The following is an 18268-nucleotide window of genomic DNA, read 5'->3' as shown; positions in this document are numbered from 1 at the left end:
GAAGAAGGCAGTATCTACACTATGATTATGTTGCAGATACTGCCTTTCTCCTTTGTAGGGCAGTATAGTGTAATGGTGATATATTTAAATGTTTTTTTAAAGATGGGTTCCCGCATACAGACTGGGTGATTTAATGGTATATATGGACTAAAAACATATTCAAACTAATTAATTTGTCATAACTTTGCTTCAAATCCTTCTCAAACATTGTAATTGCGAAGGAATGTCCTGCTATAAAAATTCGATCAAACCAGGTTATGTTTACGTCATGTGACTTACCTCTCTTGGAAGTCAGAGGAGAATTCATTGCATACATAAGACGATGTTGTCTTCAATCGCTTACTATTTATTACAAATATCGAATCCAAATTAAATTCTCAGATTATCCACTACCCGTGTCTTTTTCCGTCCTTTTTATCTCAGAAAGTGTTGTATGTCTAACTCTTCATAAAGTTTATCAACTTGTACATCAAGCGCTCAATGTTCCCGTGTGACCTTTGACATCATGCATGCAGAAATTCCTAATCGTCGGGCTGTTGATTAGGGGAACCCTTACATTTTTGTCATGTATACGCTCCATGAATGTTTTTCGGGGAATCCAGTATTTTTCTAGTAAGATTGGATATCTCTACTTTCCATATATACCAAAATTACCATACTTTTATTGGAAATAACCACCCGACCACAAGTTAAAAACTTAATTTTTCATACAATCAGGGGCTACAATCCAGGAAGTTATGGTCTGATATGCACAAAATAAAATAAAAATTGTGACCTCTAGCACTGAGAAGTAGTAATAGTGAGATTTGTACGTTTATCTATACTAATATTTGTGACTGTCGTTTGTCTGTCTGTTCGGGGTTGGCGGCTACACTAGGTCTGCCCCGAGTCTGAAATTTGGGGTATAGGGCCAGGTGGCGTTAGTCTACCACTTCCGGTTTCGGGGTTATGACCCCCGAGCGAAGCCGGGCATTCTTCTAGTGGTATATATTTCTCAATTTTTAGTAAATTTGTACAAATATCGGTAAAATTCTAATTATCGCAACAAATCTAATACGAAGAGGCTAAAATCTGTAGATACGGTGTGTTAATTAACTGGAGTGAGAAATTGACTGAAAGGTGATATAATTATCGCTAGGGGTGAAAATCTCGGCGACGGTGCGTTTTCTGTACCGGTGTGTTAATTAATGAACGGGTTAAAAACGACTGACACGGTGTGTATTCTTTGTTTAGTGAGTTTTCTCGAAAGCGTGTTATAAATGCAGCAAAGGTGTTTTATCAAGGATCAACAGGGTTTATCTGACGCGTAGGCTTCAAATCTAATTTACCGTGCGATTTCTTGTTCGACCGTGTGTTTTACACAGATCGGTCTTTGTTAAGTGTAGGTCTTTATACATGGATTTATACGTGGGATAGGTACGTAAATCCTTTCTTATACGTATTTCATTTCTTGATGAATACTACGTGTTTTGTACTTCGTACCATAGTCGGACTGCAGTTATTTATATATTTGATCTTTTTTGTGGGTCTAATCGCCATTGTTAGCAGATTAACGAATCTGTAATCGAAGCAGCCATTATATTGTAATTATATTTTCATACAAAACAGCTTTTCGCCGATTTACATGACGTCTTCCCGATATATTCGCATTAGGGTATGTTTGGTTCCCTTCTTTCAACAGCTTAGATGACCCTTCTTGGACAATAATTAGTCAAACATAAAGAAATCTAACTCTCGGTCCTGCATCCGTTGCATGTATAAATCGATAGCACGGACTAGGCACGGCTCCATGTGTCGCCTAGCTTGTTCTATTCTAAAAGCATGCAATCGCCTTTGGAAATCTCTTTTTTGGTGTCATTTTTTCATTTCGGTCGCTTTATTTGAAACGATTTTCATAATAAGCCGTAGTAATTTGTGATTTTGTTTTAACTGCCAATTCTGCTTAATTGTGTGCGCTTCGAAATCTAAAAACTTGACGTAAAACAAATTATGGATACAGGGTTATAGCTTGATCTATTTGTTAAAGTCCTGTTAATACAGTATGAACAATATGGAATATTAAATGTGTGTCCATATATACCAAAGATAGGTTGCCAGGCAACGAAACATACACTTACAGCAGCTAAATCGTCCGGGGAGTCAACAAGAGTTGTCGCATATTTTTACTTTTTTCGGTAATTAAACATTTATAATACATTAAAATCTGATAAAGAGTAACAACTAATTAAGTAATTATCAGAAAACCATTAGAATTTGTTTGGTTTTTATAAAGTTCTGCCCCATGCTAATGTTTAGTATAGAAAACTTTTAACATCATAGATTTAGTTGTTCAAGTCATAAATATTCATTGAAAATCAATATACTTGTTCGTCTCAAGACCTTAAACTCTGTATCAATCTGAAGTCGATCGGATGATAACTTTAGCCTCTAGAGCGTCACAAGATTTTTCAAAGTGATCAAGGGCCATAACTCTGGCAGTACTTATCAGAAATCGCCGAAAATCAATAGGCTTCTTCGTCTCATGACATTAAACACTGTGTATAAATTTAAAGTCAATCGGATATTAACTTTAGCCTCTAGAATGTCCACAAGATTTTTCAAAGTGATCAAGGGCCATAACTCTGGCAGAACTTATCAGAAATCGCCGAAAATCCATAGGCTTCTTCGTCTCATGACATTAAACACTGTGTATAAATTCAAAGTCAATCGGATATTAATTTTAGCCTCTAGAGCGTCCACAAGATTTTTCAAAGGGATCAAGGGCCATAACTCTGGCAGTAATTATCAGAAATCGCTAAAAATCGATAGGATTCTTCGTCTCATGACATTAAACACTGTGTATAAATTTAAAGTCAATCGGATATTAACTTTAGCCTCTAGAGCGTCCACAAGCAATTGTGGACGCCGGACGGGGGTGATGACAATATACGACCACATTTCAATGTGGACGTATAAAAATAAATCACATAAAACAGATGAATAATACAACGTAGATTTGAAACAGAAAGTCTTCAAGTATATGCGTAAATATTTCTGGTTATTTATTATTCTATATCGAGTTCCACGTTATGAATTTTTTAAAAAGAAACTATTTCAGATCAAAAGTAATTTCTAATACACCTTTGATGTAATTAAAATATCTATAGCTTATGTACATAATCCATTGAGGCGTTTGTGTCGCTGACAAATTACAGTTTTTAAATAGGATACACAACACATCGTTATTAACTTACAGAGTCATTACGAATTTTAAATTTTATTAAACCAAAGTCATCATATAACCAGACAGTGAATGTATTTGGAATATTAATGTTCTGTTCTGAAATCTATAAATTTACCTTTGGTTTATAATACACATTATACAGTTACAATGGAATTGTGTGTCCATTATTGCCCCTAATAAAGTTATATAGCATTTAGGTCAACCTTGTTACAAGTTGGTGATCAGCGAAGCGTATAGTTCGTGCTCAGGTGTCAGGCTGGTGATTATAATTAGAAATGTAAATTTCTACCATGTGAATTGGAAATTCCTTTAAATAATTTAACAAATCCAGGAAAAGAACAACCAAACAACAAATGATCTGTTAATATTATTTGAAAAGACTTTAAATTTTCTAATAAGAGATATTTTTTTTTTTTGTTGAAAATACGCTCTAGAAAAATATCTTAGTCCGATGATTTAGCATTAGTCCATGTACGCCGTGATAATGTCGGCATAGTAGCACAAGCATTTTCCCTTTTCAATGTCATCACGTATTTCTTGGCCTTATATTTCTTTGAATAATTTGAATAACAACTTGATAACGTTTCCCCGTCTTCGCCCTGCCCAGTCATAAATTCCACCCATTGACTATGTTTCTTTTAAAACTCCATAAAATTCCACAAGCTATCATTATTGGAGAAAAGCTATATGCGTGTAGCAGCGAATGTCTTGGCTGAATAACAACTTGATAACGTTTCCCCATCTTCGCCCTGCCCAGTCTTAGATTACACTCATTGAGCATGTTTCTTTTAAAACTCCATAAAATTCCACAAACTATCATTATTGGAGAAAAGCTATATGCGTGTAGCAGCGAATGTCTTGGCTAATACCAATTGCCAGTTAGATGAAAAACAAAGCACACAATTCATACGTTACGATTTAATAAGACATGAAATAAGTAAGAACACATATACGTAACTACCCCGCATATAAATCCATGTATAAAGACCTACGCTTAACAAAGACCGATCTGTGTAAAACACACGGTCGAACAAGAAATCGCACGGTAAATTGGATTTAACACCTACGCGTCAGATAAAGCCTGTTGGTCCTTGATAAATCACCTTTGAAGAAGTTATAACACGCTTTCGAGAAAATTCACCAAACAAAGAATACACACCGTGGCAGTCGTTTTTTAACCCGTTCGTTAATTAACACACCGGTACAGAAAACGCACCGTCGCCGAGATTTTCACCCCTAGCGATAATTATATCACCTTTCAGTCAATTTCTCACCCCGTTAATTAACACACCATATCTACAGATTTTAGCCTCTTCGTATTAGATTTGTTGCGATAATTAGAATTTTATCGATATTTGTACAAATTTACTAAAAATTGAGAAATATATACCATAAACGTACAAATCTCACTATTAACACTTCTCAGTGTAGAGTGTCCACAAGCTAAAAACAAGATTTTTTTGTACAATCAGGGGCCATAATCCATGAAGTGATGGTCCGATACATGCCAATATCGAAAGTAACCAAGATCTTTCGGAGATAAACCCATATTTCAAGTTTCGTCAAAATTGGACAACAATTGTGACCTGTAGAATGTCCACAAACAAATTGTGGATGGACAGGGACGACGACAATGTATGTCCACATGAAAATGTTGGCATATAAAAATCTGTTTAATACCGTAACTGTCACGGTCGTATTTCATTAGTGTCACTATGGGTCGCCCAAACTCTGCCGCGTGGCTCGCCCAAACTATTTACCTGTAATATTAAGGCTCGCCCAAACTGTCTACCTTCAATGCACGTGCATACAGGTAGTATATAAACCTGACAATCGGGCAGGTTTAGGAGATGGATTATGACAGTTGGATTGGAGAACTCGATACTGCCATCGGGTACTTGGGTGAGTGAAATTGTTATGTTATTAATTTTGGTGTCTTGGTTCCGGTGTGCAGGTTTCGTATATTTTACTCATCGTTGTATATTTTGTTAGTATGAGTAAATATTTCATGTATAAATGTTGACTAATTTTACAGGTCCCCTTTTGGGTACCTACTGACGGATGTTAACTGTTCACTTTTGGAGTCGTCGATAAATGGTATTGTCGATGTATGGTCTTGCCGATGGGTGGACACTGTGTGCTGTAAATGGTATCGTCTATGATTAGTCGCCGATGGGTGGTCTTGCCGATGGGTGGACTGTTCTGTAAATGGTATCGTCTATGATAGTCGCCGATAAATGGTATCGTCGATGTATGGTCTTGCCGATGGGTGGACTGTTTGTTCTGTGAATGGTGGACACTGTGTGCTGTAAATGGTATCGTCTATGATTAGTCGCCGATAAATGGTATCGTCGATGTATGGTCTTGCCGATCGGTGGACTGTTCTGTAAATGGTATCGTCTATGATAGTCGCCGATAAATGGTATCGTCGATGTATGGTCTTGCCGATGGGTGGACTGTTTGTTCTGTGAATGGTATCGTCTATGATAGTCGCCGATAAATGGTATCGTCGATGTATGGTCTTGCCGATGGGTGGACTGTTTGTTCTGTGAATGGTATCGTCTATGATTAGTCACCGATAAATGGTATCGTCGATGTATGGTCTTGCCGATGGGTGGACTGTTTGTTCTGTGAATGGTATCGTCTATGAGTGTCGCCGGTAAATGGTATCGTCGATGTATGGTCTTGCCAATGGGTGGACTGTTTGTTCCGCAAATGGTATAGTCTATGAGTAGTCGCCGATAAATGGTATCGTCGATGTATGGTCTTGCCGATGGGTGGACAGTATGTTATGGGAATGGTATCGTCTGAGTGGTCGCTGAACAATGGTATCGTCGATGTATGGTATTTGTTAAATGGTGTCGATATATGGTGATGCTGACGGATGGACATTTTCCCCTAGCTTCATAATTTATATAGTGCGCGCACTGAAAGTGTTCATTGTTATATTGTATTTTGAGTTATATAAAATGAATTCTTTTGTATTTAGTTTCTTTATTCCCCAAAACGGTCACGCCTCGTCCATCCTGTGACATTTGGTGTCAGAAGTGGGATGTGACTATGAGGGGGAATGAGGAAGGTAATATTCTGCATATTTAGTTTATTGTAGATTGTAAACGGACATTGCACATGGGGACCCAAGTTACCGGTGTTTGCTGTTGAGTAAGTTGAGTTAAAAAAAAAAAAAATGGCGGTGGAATAGAAATCGATGCCTTCAGACTGTGAGTTATTTTCCATATTTTTACAAGTATTACGGGTAGGTAAGTATACGCGGTAAGAGTTTGGGTCTCTGATAGTGTCATGTTATGGATACCTTGTCTAGACTTAAAGAAACTGGGGAGTCAATGGGACTGTCTGGAACTGAGTTGCAGGGTTTTATCTCTGAACAGCAAAGTATTTTGCGACAAGAAAGGGCTGCCAAAAGGGAACGAGAAATTAGAGGAGGAGAAAGCGAAACGTGCATTCGATTTGGAATTTGAAAAGGAAAGGAGTTTGAAGGTGAAGGAGAAACTCGAGCACGAGTTGTTAGTGGAGCGCGAGCGTACTGAACAGATTAGTGTTAAAGAAAATGGGTTGCTTAAGGTAAAGGAAATGGAAATGTCCATGCTGGAACTGAGGGCTGCGAATAGCTCGACATCTTTCCTTGACCAATCGCAAGCCGCAGGCAGTATTGCACCCAAGGGTCCTAAGATTCCGTTCTTCAATGAAGAACACAATGAAATGGATAGTTACTTGCGCAGATTTGAGAGGTACGCGACTGTACAAGCGTGGGAACCTGGAGCATGGGCTATTCATCTGGGTTCTCTTTTAAAAGGCAAAGCTTTAGATGTGTATTCGCTTTTGTCCAATGAGCAAGCTAAAGAGTATAAGACATTGAAAACTGCCTTGCTCAAAAGGTTCGTTCTCACTGAACACGGATTCAGGAATTGTTTTCATAGTTGTAAACCTGCAGCTGGAGAGTCGTTTACTCAGTTTTCGGTGCGCTTGGGAAGTTACTTATCCCGATGGGTTGAGATGTCAACTGTGGAGGCATCTTATAACGGCTAATTTGATCTGATTCTCAGAGATCAGTTCCTTCAGGTTTGTGAACATGACATGACTTTGTTTTTGTTTGAGAGGGTTCCCAAAGACATTGAGCAGATGTTGCGTCTGGCAGATCAGTATCAAGAGGCTCGCTGCGCAAGCCCCACCGAACTGAGTATTCGTACAGCCGAAGTACCTAAAGAGGCTTATTCATCCCGCAAGTCTTTTACAACAAACCCACCGGTCAACCGAACCTTGAATAACGATGTCAAGCGGTGTTTTAGGTGCGGCAGGAACGGGCACATTTCTCCGAATTGTCCAACCCGGCAAAGGGCCGCTTTCAATCAATGCGCAGAGAATGCACCCCGACAAAGGCAAACGGGTCGTGGTTACGTCGATCAGGATGGCGTATATGGGTCGGGCGGATCTTGTAATGTTTTTTCACCTTTCTATGACCGCATTGGTCATGTGTCTTCGTCATCAGCTGTACCAATGATCTCTTATGCGTTGAAAATGTACAGTGGGTCGGGAATGCCCGTTCAAGAAGGTTGGGTTGGAGACTATATGGTGAAGGTGCTGAGAGACACGGGGTGTAGTGGTATAGTTGTTAGACGTGAATTCGTACCGACTGGGCAATATACGGGTCGTGAGCAAACCTGTCTGCTTGCCGATGGGTCAAGAGTAAAAGTACCTATAGCTTGTGTTTTTATTGATTTTTCCATTTTTTCGGGGCCATACCGAAGTATGGTGTATGGACAATCCCATGTATGACGTAATTATAGGCAACGTGAAAGGAGCTAGAGAGCCTTCTGATCATGATATGTCTCGAATTATGGTGCCAGTTCTCACTAGGCAACAGGCGCAAGGTCGACAGACTGCCTATCCAGGAATGAAAGTTTAAGGTACTATTGACACAGTCAATCCAGGGGCCATTAAAGAGGCACAGTTGAATGACCCTATGTTAGCGAAGATTCGCGATTTGGTGAAGGATGCAACACAATTAAGGGGTAAGTTTGACTCCGAAACTAATTATATAATTAAACGAGGGTTAATTCATAGACAGTATTATTCACCCAGAGTAAATAATGGTGGTGACGAGTAAGTACAGACGGTCTGTATTACAAATAGCTCACGAGTCCATAATGTCGGGGCACTTGGGTATCGAGAGAACCGTGAATAAAGTGTTATCAATTCTTTTGGCCTGGGGTGCATGCGGATACTCGAAGATTTTGTCAATCGTGCGACGTTTGTCAAAGGACCATTCCAATAGGAAGAGTACCGAAATTGCCACTTGGGAAGATGCCAGTTATTGATGTGACTTTCAGACGGGTAGCCGTTGACATTATTTGGCCACTGAAGCCTATTAGTACAAACAGAAATCGTTACATTCTTACTCTCATTGACTATGCTACCCGAAGCTGTGGCTCTGCCAAGTATCGAGGCCGAGCGAGTAGCCGAAGCCCTCATTGATATGTTTGGTAGAATAGGGTTTCCGCGTGAAATGTTAACTGATATGGGCTCCCAATTTACGTCTTCACTAATGAAGGAAGTAAGTAGATTGATTTCCTTGAAGCAACTCACTACAACCCCATATCATCCTATGTGTAATGGATTAGTTGAACGTTTTAATGGAATGCTGAAACAAATGTTGAAACGCATGTGCGCGGAGCATCCCAAAGATTGGGATCGTTATTTAAATGCTCTGCTGTTTGCTTACAGGGAAGTACCCCAAGAGAGTTTGGGTTATTCACCCTTTGAGTTGGTTTATGGTTGGCCGGTTCGTGGTCCAATAATGATTTTGCGGGAGTTGTGGACTAAGAACATTGATGACCCGGAAGTCAAAACGACTTACTAGTACGTTTTAGATTTACGAGAGCGGCTGGTAACGGTAGGGGAAATGGCTAGAGAAAATTTAAATGCATGTGCCAAAAAACAAAAGTGTTATTTCGATAAACGTGCTAATCGTAGAGTTTTTAAGGTTGGTGATAAAGCTCTTGTTTTACTTCCAACAAAGTCAAACAAATTATTACTTCAGTGGAGGGGTCCCTTTTCAGTAGTAGAAAAGTTAAATGATTGTGATTATAGACTGTCTGTACATGGTAAGATTAAGACATTCCATGGTAATCTTCTAAAGCTGTATTTGGAAAGGCCACGTGAAGATGACCATGTGGATAAAGTGAATGCGGCTGTGGTGGACGTAGAAGATGACGGAATGGATCCGGAACCAATCCATTTACCAGGTACTGGTAAAGAAAGTATTGATAAAGTGCATATTTGTGATAAATTGAATATAGAGCAACGAGAAAGTTTAGCTGGTTTGCTCAATTGTTACCAGGACGTTTTAACGGATTTACCTAGGCACACTAAAACCATCACGGAGGTGCCTGTTCGGTTGAAACCGTACCCGATTCCTTTATCATTAACCTGGGTTATTGATGATGAACTCGATAAAATGCTCGAGATGAATGTAATTGAGCCGTCAAATAGTAATTACTCGTCTCCAGTAGTCATTGTTAAAAATAAAGTTTAAACGAATTGTTTCTGTATTGATTTTCGTGCGTTAAATCGTATAACGATCTTTGATTCTGAACCTATTCCTAACCCAGAAGATATGTTTGCTAGAATGACGGATCGTGGGTGCCGATATTTGTCGCAACTCGATTTATCGAAAGGATATTGGCAGGTTCCCATGGCAGAAACCTCAAAACCTATAACGGCTTTTCAAACCCCACGTGGGTTGTTTCAGTTCAAGGTCATGCCATTTGGTTTGATTAATGTTCCAGCTACTGTTAGTTGTTTGATGGGAAAATTGCTTTTGGGATTCGAAAATGTGAATAGTTTCATAGATGATATTACGGTGTATTCAGAAACGTGGGTTGAACATATCAACATTCTGGATTCGTTGTTTTGTCGTCTGCGTTCGGCAAACTTAACGGTCAAGCCATCCAAGTGCTTCCTTGGATTTGATCGGATTGAGTGTTTGGGATTTAAGGTTGGGTTAGGCCGCATTGAACCAATATTGGATAAGCTAAAAGTTATAGAGGAAGCTGAGCAGCCTCGTAGAAAGAAACAGGTAAGGTCATTTTTAGGACTCGTGGGTTTTTATAGGAGGTTCATTCCAAATTTTTCCTCGATCGCTGTTCCCCTCTCGGACTTAACGAAGAAAGGCAGGCCCAATGTACTTACGTGGGATCTTCCACAGGAAAGTGCCTTCCAAGCTTTGAAGCGATCGCTGGTAAGTGGGCCAGTTTTAAAGTTGCCGGATTTGAGGGAGGTTTTTGTTCTGCAGACCGATGCTTCTGATAATGGCATTGGAGCGATTCTGCTTCAAGTTAAAAACGAAGTGAGAATGCCAGTTGCTTATGCCATCGTATACTAAAGGATAGTGAAACTCGATATTCAACTATCGAGAAAGAATGCCTTGCAATTGTTTGGTCAATTCAGAAATTCATGAGGTATCTTTATGGGGTTGAGTTTGTTCTAGAAACTGATCACCAGCCATTAATATATCTAAATCGATCTAATATGTCTAATTCACGTTTAATGCGCTGGGCATTAATATTGCAGCCATATCATTTCCTAATTGAAGCTATTAAGGGTAGTGATAATGTTGGTGCTGACTATTTGAGTCGAATCCATCGGTACTAATAAAATCCTCCGTGAGTTATTTGTTTTAAATTGCATTTAAAACTTTGAATAGGGGGGAGGTATGTCACAGTCGTATTTCATTAGTGTCACTATGGGTCGCCCAAACTCTGCCGCGTGGCTCGCCCAAACTATTTACCTGTAATATTAAGGCTCGCCCAAACAGTCTACCTTCAATGCACGTGCATACAGGTAGTATATAAACCTGACAATCAGGCAGGTTTAGGAGATGGATTATGACAGTTGGATTGGAGGACTCGATACTGCCATCGGGTACTTGGGTGAGTGAAATTGTTATGCTATTAATTTTGGTGTCTTGGTTCCGGTGTGCAGGTTTCGTATATTTTACTCATTGTTGTATATGAGTGTCGCCGGTAAATGGTATCGTCGATGTATGGTCTTGCCGATTGGTGGACTGTTTGTTCCCTGAATGGTATAGTCTACAAGTAGTCGCCGATAAATGGTATCGTCGATGTATGGTCTTGCCGATGGGTTGACACTGTGTTATGGGAATGGTATCGTCTGAGTGGTCGCTGAACAATGGTATCGTCGATGTATGGTATTTGTTAAATGGTGTCGATATATGGTGATGCTGACGGATGGACATTTTCCCCTAGCTTCATAATTTAAATAGTGCGCGCACTTAAAGTGTTCATTGTTATATTTTATTTTGAGTTATATAAAATGAATTCTTTTGTATTTAGTTTCTTTATTCCCCAAAACGGTCACGCCTCGTCTATCCTGTGACAGTAACTCAGGAATGGAATGTCTTGGAACACTGAATGTCAATAGGGTTCAGCATCTCATGACCCTATTTCTTTCCATCAATTTAAAGGAATTCCTTAAATGCACATATATCCAGAACCAAAGGTAACAGATTGCTGAATATTGACAGGGATCGTCCTTTCATGCTTCACACCTGGAGGAGTACATTTTAGTATGGAATCCTAATAAGTACATGTAAATACTCCTATGGGAAACTACATTTAAATATTGATCAAACACACCATTTAAAGGCATGGAAAGTCAAATAGAATTCAACATTAAAAATGCCTATTCCAACTTGAATTAAATTTCATATTCCATTTATTTTTTTTCACCAAGTTCTAAAGGTATGGCACAAAAATTTTATGCTTTACATTACACATTACCAGAAACCAGAAACAACTGTATAATCTGATATGAATTTATTTAAGCAGCAATAACATTAAAATCAATTAACAACTAAAAGGGAATGGACCAGACGATGTGCATTCTTTAGGATAGAAATAATATATGTCTCTATAATGTTGTTGTTTGTTAGTTGTATTTTACGTCCGCTTCCACCGAGGTGATATAGATATGTCTCTATAATGAATGTGAGTGTAATTTATATGACCTGGTTGTCAAGATACTAATCTCTAATAGTTTTAAGTTCAATTTGTTGTACAATAAACAATTATCAAAATGTTGCCACTAGTGACTTAAATTAAATAGTTAATTAAATGGTAATAAAACAATGAGCCTAGTTAATGCTATTGGAAGAACAACCATACAATAATACTTACGTTGATAAAAGATCAAGATTAAAACAATGAATAAATTAAATTATATTGTATTGTAGGAGATTAGTGTCCGAGATTGATTATAGCTGTTACAAGCTATAGTATTTGGTTCTTAGAATTATTTCTGGATAAACACTATAATAAAAATATGTCTGCCAAGCTTCATATTGAAATGCTTGGTTGTACTGACCTCTTGTAAAAACTGATTCATAAATCCAATGATTAAACTATCCCATAATGTCTGTAGATTGGACGACATTTTCAACATTAAGAGTTGATTGATTTTCTGAAACATAATTATAAGTAAAAATAATATCAAATCATCTAGAGGAAATAACTAAATGAATAGAGAATAGAACAAGCCAACAGTGAGGCTGATGTCCCTCGCATTATAGATGACACTCCCATTATGGATGACATTAATTAATTGCACATTTTATTTTTAAAAAACATCAAGCAATCAAATTGATTATCTGTACTTAGCCTAAGCAGAAAATGCTCATGATAGAACTCAGTTAAGGTTTTGATGTAGTGAAACTATAAACCAAGTTTCATTACTCTCACTCAATTAGAATCAAAGTTATCATAATACACAGCATCAACAAATCAAATTGCTTATTTCTGCTTAGCTTTAGTGGAAACTGGTAATCATCGAAATAAGTCAAGATACTGACCTAATGAACATCTACACCATGTCTGAACATTCTAGATCAATTATAAGCAGAGTTATTGTGTTCCAAATTCTTGACCAATCAAATTGATTATCACTATTTGGCTTAAGCAGAAAAATTCTCATCATTGTACTTATTCGAGGTATTGATGAAAAATTATTTATACTTTACATACTCTTTATACAATGGTTGAGACTAAACTTGTACTGTTGTATGCAGATATAGCTTATATGAAATGGGACAGGCTATTCAATGATAGGTTGCCAGGCAACGAAACATATGCCAACAGCAGCTAAATTGTCCGGGCAGTCAGCAAGAATTGTCACATATTTTTACTTTTGTCGGTAATAAAACATTTATAATACACTAAAATCTGATAAAGATAGGTTGCAAGGCAACGAAACATACGCGCACAGCAGCTAAATCGTCCAGGCAGTCAACAAGAGTTGTCGCATATTTTTACTTTTTTCATTAATGAAACATTTATAATACACTAAAATCTGATTAAGAGCAACAACTCAGAAAAACATTAGAATTTGTTTGGTTTTTATAAAGTTCTGCCCTATGCTAACGTTTTGTATACAAAACTTTTAATATCATGGATTTAGCTGTTCCAAGTCATAACCACATTTTCGAGAGATGGATAGAAACCAAGCTAAAACGAAAGTGATTTTTCCTACAATCAAGGGCCATAATTCAGGAAATTACAATTCGATATGCGCAAATATTGAAAGAACCAAGATCTTTTAGTTATAAACTTACATTTCAAGTTTCATCAAATTCGGATAAAAATTGTGACCTCTATAGGGTCCACAACCTTGATATACCATATTTTTACGCAATTTGAGAACGAGGGGCGGCCATATTGTCTGTCAGTTTTGGGCCGATTTTCACGAAATTTGAACTCAGTCGTCTTTAGGGTGTAACGGTGATATAATAATACGTATTTTTAAATCGAATAAAAATTATGACCTCTATAGGGTCCACAAGCTAAAAACACGATTTTTCGTACAATCAGGGGCCATTATTCAGTAAGTTACGGTCCGATCTGCGCGAATATCGAAAGGAACCAAGATCTTTGGGTTATAAACTTACATTTCAAGTTTCAACAAAATCGGATAAAAATTGTAACCTCTGATATACCATATTTTTACGCTATTTGAGAACGAAGGGCGGCCATTTTATCTGTCAGTTTTTGGCCGATTTTCACGAAATTCGAACTCAGTCGTCCTTAGGGTGTAACGGTGATATAATAATATGATATTTTAAATTGGATAATAATTATGACCTCTATAGGGTCAACAAGCTAAAAACGTGATTTTTCGTACAATCGGGCCATAATTCAGGAAGTTACGGTCCCATGTGCGCGAATATCGAAAGGAACTGAGATCTTTGGGTTATAAACTTACATTTCAAGTTTCAACAAAATCGGATAAAAATTGTGACCTCTATAGGGTCCACATCCTTGATATACCATATTATTATGCTATTTGAGAACGAACGGCGGCCATTTTGTCTGTCAGTTTTGGGCCGATTTTCACGAAATTCGAACTCAGCCGTTCTTATGGTATTAACACGGTTTTTTAAATCGGATAAAAATTATGACCTCTATAGGGTCCACAAGCCAAAAAACACGTTTTTGCGTAAAATCAGGGACCATAATTCATGAAGTTACGGTCCGATATGCACGAATATCGAAAGGAACCAAGATCTTTGTGTTATAAACTTACATTTCAAGTTTCAACAAAATCGGATAAAAATTGTGACCTCTATAGGGTCCACAACCTTGATATACCATATTTTTACGCTATTTGAGAACGAACGGCGGCCATTTTGTCTGTCAGTTTTGGGCCGATTTTCATGAAATTCGAACTCAGCCATCCTTAGGGTGTAACGGTGATATATTAACACAGTTTTTTAAATCGGATAAAAATTATGACCACTATAGGGTCCACAAGCCAAAAAACGCGTTTTTACGTACAATCAGGGGCCATAATTCAGGAAGTTAAGGTCCGATAGATGCCAATATCGAAAGGAACCAAGATCTTAGGGTGATAAACCTATATTTCAAGTTTCATTGAAATCGTATAAAAATTGTGACCTGTAGACGGTTCACAAACAATTGTGGACGGACGGACGGACGGTCAGGGGCGACGACAATATACGTCCACATGAAAATGTGGGCGTATAAAAATTCATTGAAAATCAATATACTTGTTCGTCTCAAGATCTTCAACTCTGTGTATCAATCTGATGATAATTTTAGCCTTTAGAGCGTCACAAGATTTTGCAAAGTGATCAAGAGCCATAACTTTGGCAGTAATTATCGGAAATCGTTGAAAATCAATAGGATTCTTCGTCTCATGACCTTTAACACTGTGTATAAATTTAAGGTCAATCAGATATTAACTTTGGCCTCTAGAGCATCCACAAGATTTTTCAAAGTGATCAAGGACCATAACTCTGGCAGTAATTATCGGAAATCGCTGAAAATGAATAGGATTCATCGTCTCATGACTATAAACACTGTGTATAAATTTAAGGTCAATCGGATATTAACTTTGGCCTCTAGAGAGCGTCCACAAGATTTTTTGAATCAAGGACCATAACTCTGGCAGTAATTATCAAAAATCGCTGAAAATGAATAGAATTCTTCGTCTCTAACCTTGAACACTGTGTATAAATTTAAACTCAATCGGATATTAACTTTAGCCTCTAGAGCGTCCACAAGATTTTTTCAAAGTGATCAAGCGCCATAACTCTGGCAGTAATTATCGTAAATCGCTGAAAATCAATAGGCTTCTTTGTCTCATGACCTTAAACTCTGTGTATAAATTTAAAGTCAATAGGATATTAACTTTGACCTCTAGAGCGTCCACAAGATTTTTTGAAGTGATCAAGGACCATAACTCTGGCAGTAATTATCGGAAACTGCTGAAAATCAATAGGCTTCGTCGTCTCATTACCTTAAACACTGTGTATAAATTAAAAGTCAATCGGATATTAACTTTGGCCTCTAGAGCGTCCACAATTGGATGGACGGACGGGGGCGACGACAATATACGACCACATTTCAATGTGGGCGTATAAAAATGGATGACATGTTCAATTCTATCGTCAAATTGCCGCTACAACACATCCCTTCCGTGGAATGGCGACCATCTTGGATTTCCTTTAAAATGGCCATTAAAATGTACTGAAATCATTAAGTCAGCATCACATGACACTAAACTGTTATTCAAATTGCTTAATTTTGCACTCAATAAAGTTAGTTTGATCTTGTTCATGACTTCAAAGAACCAGCGGCTGCCAGGCAGGATACGCCCACATTTTCGAGAGATGGATAGAAAACAAGCTAAAACGAAAGTGATTTTTCCTACAATCAAGGGCCATAATTCCGGAAATTACAATTCGATATGCGCAAATATCGAAAGGAACCAAGATCTTTGGGTTATAAACTTACATTTCAAGTTTTAACAAAATCGGATAGAAATTGTGACCTCTATAGGGTCCACAACCTTGATATACTATATTTTTACGCTATTTGAGAATGAAGGGCAGACATTTTGTCTGTCAGTTTTGGGCCGATTTTCACGAATTCGAACTCAGTCGGCCTTAGGGTGTAATGGTGATATAACAATATGTTTCTTTAAATCGGATAAAAATTATGACCTCTATAGGGTCCACAAGCTAAAAACGTGGTTTTTCGTACAATCAGGGGCCATAATTCAGGAAGTTACGGTCCGATATGCGCAAATACCGAAAAGAACCGAGATCTTTGGGTTATAAACTTACATTTCAAGTTTCATCAAAATAGGATTAAAATTGTGACCTCTATAGGGTCCACAACCTTGATATACCATATTTTTACGCTATTTAAGAACGGACGACGGCCATTTTGTCTGTCAATTTTGGGCCGATTTTCATGAAATTCGAACTCACCTGTCCTTAGGGTGTAACGGTGATATAATAATACGTTTTTAACAAAAGAAAAAAAATAATGACCTCGATAGGGTCCACAAGCTAAAAACGCGATTTTTCGTACAATCAGGGGCCATAATTCAGGAAGTTAAGGTCCGATATGCGCGAATATCGAAAGGAACCGAGATCTTTGGGTTATAAACTAACATTTCAAATTTCAACAAAATCGGATAAAAATTGTGACCTCTATAAGTTCCACAAACTTGATATACCATATTTTTACGCTATTTGAGAACGAACGGCGGCCATTGTGTGTGAATTTTGGGCCGATTTTCACGAAATTCGAACTCAGTCGTCCTTAGGGTGTAATGGTGGCATAATAATATGTTTTTTTTAAATCGGATAAAAATTATGACCTCTATAGGGTCCACAAGCTAAAAACGCGATTTTTCGTACAATCAGGGGCCATAATTCAGGAAGTTAAGGTCCGATATGCGCGAATATCGAAAGAAACCGAGATCTTTGGGTTATAAACTTACATTTAAAATTTCAACAAAATCGGATAAAAATTGTGACCTCTATAAGTTCCACAAACTTGATATACCATATTTTTACGCTATTTGAGAACGAACGGCGGCCATTGTGTGTCAGTTTTGGGCCGATTTTCACGAAATTCGAACTCAGTCCTCCTTAGGGTGTAATGATGGCATAATAATACGTTTTTTTTTAAATCGGATAAAAAATTATGACCTCTATAGGGTCCACAAGCTAAAAACGCAATTTTTCGAACAATCAGGGGCCATAATTAAGGAAGTTAAGGTCTGATATGCGCGAATATCGAAAGAAACCGAGATCTTTGGGTTATAAACTTACATTTCAAATTTCAACAAAATCGGATAAAAATTGTGACCTCTATAGGGTCCAGAAGCTAAAAACATGATTTTTCGTACAAACAGGGGCCATAATCCATGAAGTTTCGATCCGATACATGCCAATATCGAAAGCAGCCGAGATCTTTTGGAGATAAACTTATATTTCAAGTTTCGTCAAGAATTGTGACCTGTAGAGAGTCCACAAACAAATTGTGGACGGATGGACAGGGGCGACGACAATATACGCCCACATGAAAATTGTGGACAGATGGATGTCTGGATGGACAGGGGCGACAGCATAATACGTCCACATAAAAATGTGGGTGTACAAAAGTCATTGAAATATATTTCGGTAATAGCATATGGTCA

This window comes from Patella vulgata, chromosome 2, assembly GCF_932274485.2.
Source record: "Patella vulgata chromosome 2, xgPatVulg1.2, whole genome shotgun sequence".
Classification (NCBI taxonomy): domain Eukaryota; kingdom Metazoa; phylum Mollusca; class Gastropoda; family Patellidae; genus Patella; species Patella vulgata.
Note: the sequence above shows the minus strand (reverse complement) of the source record.